Below are 9,971 nucleotides of genomic sequence, written 5' to 3'. Positions count from 1 at the left end.
CTTCACTCTGTATAATAGGCTCTAGGTTCATCCACCTCATTAGAACCGACTCAAATGCATTCCTTCTTATAGCTGAGTAACATTCCATTGTGTATATGTACCACAGCCTCTTTATCCATTCATCTGTCGATGGACATCTAGGTTGCTTCCATGTTTTAGGTATTGTAAATAGTGCTGCAATGAACAGTGGGATACATGTATCTTTTTCAATTTTTGTTTCCTCAGGGTATATGTCTAGGAGTGGGATTTCTGGGTCATATGGTGGGTGGTTTTATTCCTAATGGCACCCCACTCCAGTACTCTTGCCTGGAAAATCCCATGGACAGAGGAGCCTGGTAGGCGGCAGTCCATGGGGTCGAACAGAGTCGGACACGACTGAGCGACTTCACTTTCACGCATTGGAGAAGGAAATGGCAACTCACTCCAGTGTTCTTGCCTGGAGAATCCCAGGGACGGGGAAGCCTGGTGGGCTGCTGTCTATGGGGTCGCACAGAGTTGGACTGAAGTGACTTAGCAGCAGCAGCATACTATCTTCCATAGTGGCTGTATTAATTTACATTCCCTTTTCTCCACACCCTCTCCAGCATTTATTGTTTGTAGACTTTTTGATGATGGCCATTCTGAAAGGTGTGAGGCAATATCTCATTGTAGTTTTGATTTTCATGTTTCTAATAATGAGTGATGTTAAGCATCTGTTGATGTGTTTGTTAGCCATCTGTATGTCTTTGGAGAAATGTCTGTTTAGGTCTTTTTCTCACTTTTTGATTGAGTTGTTTGTTTTCCTGGTATTGAGTTGTAAGAGCTGCTTGTATATTTTGGAAATTAGTCCTTTGTCAGTTGTTTCATTTGCTATTATTTTCTCCCATTCTGAGGATTGTCTTTTCACCTTGCTTATAGTTTCCTTTGCCGTGCAAAAGCTTTTAAGTTTATTCAGGTCCCACTTGTTTACTTTTGTTTTTATTTCCATTACTGTTGGAGGTGGGTCATAGAGGATCTTGCTTTGATTTATGTCATTGAGTGTTCTGCCTATGTTCCTCTAAGAGTTTTATAGTTTCTGGTCTTACATTTAGATCTTTAATCCATTTTGAGTTTATCTTTGTGTATGGTGTTAGGAAGGCTGCATTTCTTTATACTCACAATGAAATATCAGAAAGGAAAAGTACAAAAATAATCTCTTTTAAAATTGCATCCAAAAAAAAAAAAAACCTTACCAATAAACCTGACCAAGAAGATGAAATACTTATATGCTCAGAACCACAAAACATTGATAAAGAAAATTAAAGATGATTCAAACAAGTGGAAAGATATCCTATGCTCTTGGATTGGAAGAATTAATATGTTAAAATGGACATACTACCCAAAGCAATCTACAGATTTAATTCAATCCCTATCAAATTACCCATGACATTTTTCACAGAACTAGAACAAATAATCCTAGAATTTATATAAAAGCATCAGTTCAGTCGCTCAGTTGTGTCCAACTCTTTGCGACCCCGTGAACTGTAAAGATCCACAATTGCCAAAGTTATCCTGAGGAAAAAGAATGAAGCTGGAGGCATAACCCACCCAGACTTCAGACAATACTACAAAGCTACAGAAATCAAAACAGGGTGGTATTGTGCTTGCTTTGGCAGCACATATACTAAAATTGGAATAATACAGAGAAGATTAGCATGGTCCCTATGCAAGGATAACAAAAAACCAAAACAAAACAGTGTGGTATTGGCACAAAAACAGACATATGGATCAATGGAACAGAATAGAGAGCCCAGAAATAAACCCACATGCCTACAGTCAATTAATCTTCAACAAAGAAGGCAAGAATATACATAGAAAAATGACAGTCTCTTCAGCTAGTAATGTTGGGAAAGCTGGATAGTCACATGTAAAACAATGAAATTGAACACTCCCTCACACCATATGTAAAAATAAACTCAAAATTGCTTAAAGACTTAAATATAAGACATGGTATCATGAAACTCCTAGAAGAGAAGAACATAGACAAAATATTCAGACATATACCAATATTTTCTTAGGTCAGTCTCCTAAGGCAATAGAAATAAAAGCAAAAATAAACAAATGGTACCTAATTAAACTTACAAGCTTTTGCACAGAAAAGGAAACAATAAACAAAATGAAAAGACAACCTATGGACTGAGAGAAAATATTTGCAAATTATGTGACCAACAAGGTTTAATTTCCAAAATACACAAACAGTTCATACAACTAAAAAAAAAAAAAGATGGACATTTCTCTAAAGAAGACACACAGATTGTAAACATGAAAAGATGTTCAACATTGTTAATTATTAGAGAAATGTAAATCAAAACTTCAAAGAGGTACCACCTCACATCAGTCAAAACGGCCATCATTAAGACGTCCACCAAGAAATGCTGGAGATATGATCCTGCAGTCCTACTCTTGGGTATATATCTGGAGAAAACTCTAATTCGAAAAGGTACATGCAACCCAATGTTCATAGCTGCACTTAGTCGAGACACGGAAGCAACCTAAATGACTACAGACAGATGAATGGATAAAGATATGGGATGATCCCCTGGAGAAGGGCATGGCAACCCACTCCAGTATTCTTGCCTGGAGAATCCCATGGACAGAGGAGCCTGGCAGGCTACAGTCCATGGGGTCGCAAAGAGCTGGACACAACTGAAGTGACTTAGCATGCAGGCACATGTGATAAATTTGAAATGCCTGTGATGTTTCTAAGATAGAACAGTAGGCAGCTGAGAGTCTGGAGCACAGAGGAGAGGATTAGGGACATATTTTAGAAATAACACTGTAGGGATAAGATTTTAGGCTTGGAGATGGGTAAGCTCTCCTAGGAAGAAAGAGTAAAGGGAGAAGAAAGGAGAGCTAGAGATTGAGCCTGGAGAATTAGCCAGGTGTAGAGCTATGCCACTAAAAGAAATGTTGAGGGCAGTTAAGAGGAGCATGTGGTTTGGAGAGGCTTCCCCAGTGGCTCAGCAGTAAAGGATCAGCCTGCAATGCAGGAGCCATAGGAGATGCAGGTTTGATCGCTGGGTCGGGAAGATCCCCTGGAGGAGGACATGGCAACCCACTCCAATATTCTTGCCTGGAGAATCTCATGGACAGAGGAGCCTGGCAGACTACAGTCCATAGGGTCACAAAGAGTCGGACATGACTGAAGCGACTTAGCACTCACATATGCGTGGTTTGGAAAGGAAACTGATGATTTATATTTGGAACTTGCTAAGTTTGAGGTGCACACTACAGTCTTGTTATTTCTAGTGTCATGCCTGGGCAAAATGCTTAGGTCCCCTTCAGAATGTGAATGCCATATTTATATTTTACTTTGTGATTTGGTCTTATGATATCTCTGTGAATTTTCAAAATAAAACATTACTAATCATGTTCATGATGGAGTTTGGAGCAGTAGAAACAATTCTGCTAAGATCCATGACACTGCAGCTGTTTCTGAATTATAGAGATAAATAATTTTCTATGTCGCCAGTCCTAAACAATAAGTGGCTATTTCATTTTGAGTAATGGACAGGAGATGAAGAAAGAAGAGTTGTCCAACATTGAGCCAATGTGCTTTATGGGAAGTACACGAGCTGGGAATGCAATGAAAATACACATATATTGAACATTTACCATGTGCCAGGTTCTGTGCTGGGTTTTGGGGATAACTCAGAGAACAAGACATAAAAGTCTTAGATTTTACAAATAAGTAAGGAAGATGGGAAAAATTAACCTGCAAATAAAATAGCCACAATGGGTGGCAAGTGCTGTGAAAGAAACAAACAAATACAGGAAATACATGGGAAAGGTGGTATGGCACTTTGAGTCTAGAAAGTGTCTTTAGAGAAATTTTCCTTGGGTAAATTTACTTAAGTCAACATTTACTTTAGTCGATTTCTGACAGATGAGGAGTCATATCAAGATGTGGGGACATGGTTTGCTATTGATAAATCACCAAATTGTTTTTTTGCAGAATTTGCCCCTGAAAAGTTAAAGCAAGCTGAAGAGCTCATACTACAATATGGGCAGTATGGGTACACTGAGGTGGGGGAAGCTGTTGGAAATGGTCTGCCCCCACAGGTAGTATTTTATCACTGACATTGTTTAAAATTGTGTGCACAGGGTGATAACAAAAAGTAGACTGATATTTAGTCAATTTTACTATTATTTAAAAATTTTTTTACAGACAACAGCCCCACCATGGGCTGAATGATGGCCCTCAAAAAGCTGTGTCTATATTCCAATTACTAGAAACTGTGAATATTACCTTACATAGTAAAAGAGTAAAAATTACCTTATATAAAAAGATTTTGAGAACATGTATCAGATTATCCTTTCATAAGTTGAATGCAGATATTAGATCTAAAAATTAAGCTACCCAGTTCTTAAAATAAATAGATACATGCTTTAATAGAGTTATCACTGTAGAATTCAATGCCATGTTGGGAGAAATGCTTTTTTTTTATTTGGCTGCACTGGGTCTTAGCTGCAGCATGTGGGATCTAGTTCCCCAATCAGGGATTGAACCTGTGTTCCCTGCATTGGGAGCACAGAGTCTTAACCACTGGACCACCAGGAAGTCCCCAAGGAGAAATGTTTCTTACATACAAGTTTGCTTACAGCCAAGTTACTTAACCCAAGTTAACTTGCCTGGCCATGTAGGCATTTTTCTTCGTTTGTTTGTTTTTAATATTTATTTAGCTGTGCCATGTCTTCGTTGCGGCATGCGGGATCTTTAATTAGGGCATGTGAATTCATAGTTGTGGCATTGTGGGATCTAGTTCCCTGGTCAGGGACTGAACACTGACCCCCTGCATTAGGAGCATGGAGTCATAGCCGCTGGACCACCAGGGAAGCCCCCATGTAGGTGTTTTATATTGTCATTCCTATTGGAGAAGGAGGCCTCCTGATAGCTCAGGTGGGCCCTCTCAAGGCAGGACTACAGTCCTGGGCCTGGCCACAAATTTAGGTTTAGATATTAATACTTATCAGCATTAGGAAGACTGAATCACACTTACCAAACTCACAAGGCCAGCAGGTGACAAAATTCAAGTGTTTAAAAATATTTACTAATTTAATAAATGATGAGGAACTTCTGTGTGTTATTCAGTGTACTGTCTCTGCTTACAAATAAGTGACATATAAGGTGAGATTACATTTGGAATTACAGCTAGGTGATGACATCAGAGCAAGCAGAGGAAGTTTAATGAATGGTTTTATACCTGCGGTAGGCAGGCTCTGAGATGGCCTTCAATGATCTCTTTAATGAAAGTACAGTATTCACGCCCTCCTGTGATCTCCTCCCCTTGTGTGTAGGTGTGCACTCACTTCTACTAAATAGAATGCAGCAGAAGGGATGTCACATCTGAGATTAGGTTACAAAAAGACTACGGCTTCATCTTGAGAGCTCCCTCTTGTTCTATTGCTCACTCTGAGGAGAGACAATTGCTATGTTGTGGGCTGCCCTATAGAGAGGCCTCTGGCTAACGACCAGTGAGGAACTGAGGTCTTCGGCCAATATCTCACAAGGAACTGAATCCTACCATCAACCACATGAGTGACCTTGGAAGCAGATGCTCCCAGCAATCTCATGAGACCTTGAGCCAGAGGCACCCAACTAAGTAGCACCCAAATTCCTGACCCTCAGAAGCTGTGAGATAATAAATGTTTGCTGTTTTAAGGCACTAAGGTTTGGGGTAAGTTGTAACCCAGCAATAAATAACATAACACCAAACATATAACTTTTGAAGTACTAATTTAAAAATACTAAAAGACAATAAGAAGGGAAATAAAACTAACAACTACAATAGTAGTTTTCATGGATATACTATTTTAATAGTTTCTTCGGCAGTCTAATCACACTGACTAGATTCCCTATTAGTGGTTAATTTCATCCAGTTTATGTTGAGTCTTACTAGTTTTATTCTCAGGGAGTGACATTTTATCCAACTTCTGGATGCATCTAACTATGGACTCCAAAAAACTAAGTATACACACTGATAACTAAATATGTATTGATTCATTCATACTGAATTTATTTTGTCTACTGGAGACTAGAAAAGAATCCAAAATGGCATATGAAATAATTCCCTGGTCTTTTTTTAAAGTTAATGTTCACAGGGCAGACAGATGTTTAATTCATTTAAAAAAAAATACTCTTTTTTAACAAAAGGAATAAATGTTCAAAGTCCAACTTTTTGAAAAAAAAAAAACAGAAGCAAAGAAGAAGAAAGTGAAAGTTAACTTTGAACCTGCTACTCAGAAAGGACTGTTACTGATTGCACTATTGATTTTAGTTGACAACAGTTGCCTATTCTATTTTTTTAAACATCACAAATAAGACTTTTTGTCACCATTAAATATCTGAATTTTGAACAGATTCTTGAACTAATGGCTCCTATCTATCATCTCATTCAACTTTAGCATTCAACTCATCCACAAACTACCTTTATTATGAAGCTCCATCAGTTCACCCAATTCAAATGTTTGCTTCTTAGGATTTTTACTTTTCTAACAAGTAATCATAGAGAGGATAAAATGATTGGCAAGGCTTTTTCTATATCTTTCTCAATGCTATCTGGAATCAATTTATTGACAACTTTTTTCAAGTTATTTGTCTGCACTTCTCAGGTCATGATTCCAACCATCTTCTTCCGGATTTGGTGAACTTGTTGGTGCTTCCTTAACACAAGAGGGCTTCCAAATCTGACTATTGTGGTTTTTAGTAAAACCACAACAGAATAGATGAAGCAAATAACCATTGGTAGTCTTGATATCAACATGAGATTCAATCATGGCCTGCCACTTTTGGAACATTTTGGAACACAGTTTATCATGGCTACGATCCATACCATGGAAGCTGATTGGCAGTTTTTGCCCTAAACGGTCTCAGCACTTAGCTTGGATTTTCTACATGAAACTCCATTATTCTGCAGATTAGCAAAGCTCACTTTTAAAACATGACCCTGAGGCCGTCAGATGCAATTTTGATTCCTTGAGTTCTCCTGACTGTTTATTCAGTATTTCATATATTGAACATAGCTGCTACTTTCACATCATACCAATTTTTCCTAGAGAATGGATTAATCACTTTCGTCTTGGCAACCTTTTTGCCACTTTTCAGAAGGCACTTGTTTTTGCCCCCTGCCATGGTGCTCTCCAAGAGCCAAAAGACCTATTTGTTTATTCTTTTAAAGATTGGGAAAACATTCTATTCTTGGTTAACTTGCTAATTGATTTTTCTAAAACTGTTTCCTTAATGAAATATATCTGAAAGTTTAACTTTATATATCTAATATTTAATAACTTAGTATAAGTAATATTAATATTTAGTACCACAAGCAGAGACATTACTTTGCCAACAAAGGTCTGTCTAGTCAAGGCTATGGTTTTTCCTGTGGTCATGTATGGATGTGAGAGTTGGACTGTGAAGAAGGCTGAGCGCTGAAGAATGGATGCTTTTGAACTGTGGTGTTGGAGAAGACTCTTGAGAGTCCCTTGGACTGCAAGGAGATCCAACCAGTCCATTCTGAAGGAGATCAGCCCTGGGACTTCTTTGGAGGGAATGATGCTAAAGCTGAAACTCCAGTACTTTGGCCACCTCATGCGAAGAGCTGACTCATTGGAAAAGACTCTGATGCTGGGAGGGATTGGGGGCAGGAGGAGAAGGGGACGACAGAGGATGAGATGGCTGGATGGCATCACTGACTCGATGGATGTGAGTTTGAGTCAACTCCGGGAGTTTGTGATGGACAGGGAGGCCTGGTGTGCTGTGATTGATGGGGTCGCAAAGAGTCGGACACGACTGAGCTACTGAACTGAACTGAACTAACATTATAAACACTTTATTCAACAAATTTATTTACATTATCTAATTTGACTTTCATTATAACTTGTGAGGTAGGCATTAATATTACTTTCATTTTCAGAAAAGTAAACTAAGGCTTAGAGAGGAAAAATAATTTGCTCACACAGGATCACAAAGCTAAGCAGTTTCCATTCTAGATTCCATTCTAGTTCTGTCTGGCTACAAAATTTACACTCATACCTTTCTGCTATAGTTTCTCCCTCAAACTTTCCCCCTTATTTTTCATTAAAAAAAAAAGTCATTTTAAAAAACTTTCATATTTAGAAAAGTCGTCATATCCCAGTTATTAAAAGACTAACCTAATTTACCCATACCTCTGTTCAACTCCTTTGAAAATTTTTTGAAGTTAGTGTCTCAAGGCAAATATATTGAGATCTAAAGGAAATATACATGAATAAAATTCTTTCCCTGCTGAAATAAAACAGTGGATGTTACCAGTGATTTGCCTTGTTTGAAATTGGAACTATCATCAGAGAACCAATTTCCATTTATATAAAACTACATAATTCTGTTTCTGATTACAATTTCTGTAAAGTTATAATCAATTGTTACAGTTGGAAAAACTAGATTTTTATCAGCTACATTTCTTGCTGCTGAATAGTCCATTATAATGAAATAAAGGGGTAATCTGGAAATAAAGAGCAGTGATAATGATTATGAAATGTTAAGAGTGGGACGAACTTGGAGGTCACTTTGCCCATTCTCCAAATTTTGAGAATTCAGAGGTTCGAAGATTCAAATATCTCTGTATCTCTTAAGTGGTCATAGTAGACAAAGGTTAAGAATAAAGGTATGTGAAAAATGGCTTTCATCTGACAATTAAGACAGTGTCGTAAACATATTTACCCAAGTTCCAAACCTCTATCAATAAGAGAAATGAATTAAAAAAAAAAAAACCCAAATAACAAAAAGCATAAGACCAGGTACATAAAAAGTACCTAATATATATTTGCGAATGAACAAATGAATAAAAAGGTTTTATTGCTTTCAAGTTCCCTCAGTCCTTGAATTCACATTTTACATGCAATCATAATGTATACATATAGTTTATTATCTTGATTTTTGCCCTTGAGTTATAGCATTTTTCCACGTTGTTATAAAACATGACTATAACCTTTTAAAGTACCTATTGAAGTTATACCACCACTGAGTCAGATTCCCAAATGATTGTTAAAAATCACTATTAACAGGGGTGAATCCAGGTTTTGGGGAGGGCCCTTATTAAGGAAAAAATACAAAATGATATTACTTTAAAAAATTTTTACAAAGTAAAATACGTAGCTCTTTCAAGAGATCATTTCTAGGGCCCCTCCAGGGCCTTGGAGGCCCCTGCCTCTGTTGATAACCAGATACTACCTTCATGGGGGTTATGATATAGCTTGAATGTTTTTCAGAGGTTACTACAATTTTAGAAATGTATACCACACTTGATAGTGTTAAAAATTCTTTCTATCCATCTGACCTGGAATCTGCTTCAGGCTCCAACATAAACTTGGTAGCTTTTAAATTATAAGCAAGTCTCTTTTAACTTCTTCAGGTCTCGTATGCCCCATCTGTAGAAATGGGCTTAATATCTACCTCAAGGAATTGCACATGAAAACAAAGGTAAAATAGTTCAGTTCCTGACACATCATAAATGCTCCATAGGTGTTATGAACACGGTGATAGTTAAAACATTAGCCTACCTTATATAGGAACCGCCTGTTTCTCCATTACAACTTCCTACACTGACTGTGGGTAAAATACGGCGTAAAATGAATTTTAGATTGTGTAGATTCCATTTTTTATTATTTTAATTACTTTTTTGGCCTCAGCATGCAGCATGTGGGATCTCAGTTCCCTGACCAGGAATCAAATAAGGGAAGTCCCTTATTTTAATTTTTAAAAATAATGTTATTATGAAAAGTAGTGACTATATAACAGCACATTTGGAAAATAGAAGAAAAAAAAAATAGCACCCAAAATTTCTTCAGACTTATACTACATTTCCTTAATGTGTTTTTTTTTCCCTTGATGCAGATTTTATTTAAAATATAAAAATATACTTGAAGTAAGGAGATCAGTCCTGGGTGTTCATTGGAAGGACTGATGTTGAAGCTGAAAC

At 37.3% G+C, this 9,971-nt stretch overlaps 1 non-coding gene and 1 pseudogene across 1 annotated transcript; one reads left to right on the top strand and one right to left on the bottom strand.

Moving 5' to 3' along the window:
- The first annotated feature begins 1,618 nt into the window (after nt 1-1,618).
- On the top strand, nt 1,619-1,725 carry LOC133233094 (U6 spliceosomal RNA). Its single transcript, XR_009731575.1, has one exon. It is a non-coding gene; the product is annotated as a U6 spliceosomal RNA (small nuclear RNA).
- A 4,486-nt stretch (nt 1,726-6,211) lies between these two features.
- LOC133231574 (small ribosomal subunit protein eS1-like) lies at nt 6,212-7,150 on the bottom strand (annotated as a pseudogene).
- Nucleotides 7,151-9,971: the final 2,821 nt, after the last annotated feature.

Source organism: Bos javanicus, chromosome 19 (genome assembly GCF_032452875.1).
Source record: "Bos javanicus breed banteng chromosome 19, ARS-OSU_banteng_1.0, whole genome shotgun sequence".
NCBI classification, from domain to species: domain Eukaryota; kingdom Metazoa; phylum Chordata; class Mammalia; order Artiodactyla; family Bovidae; genus Bos; species Bos javanicus.
The sequence above is the reverse complement of the archived record's forward strand: the minus strand, read 5'-3'. Positions and strand labels throughout refer to the sequence as shown.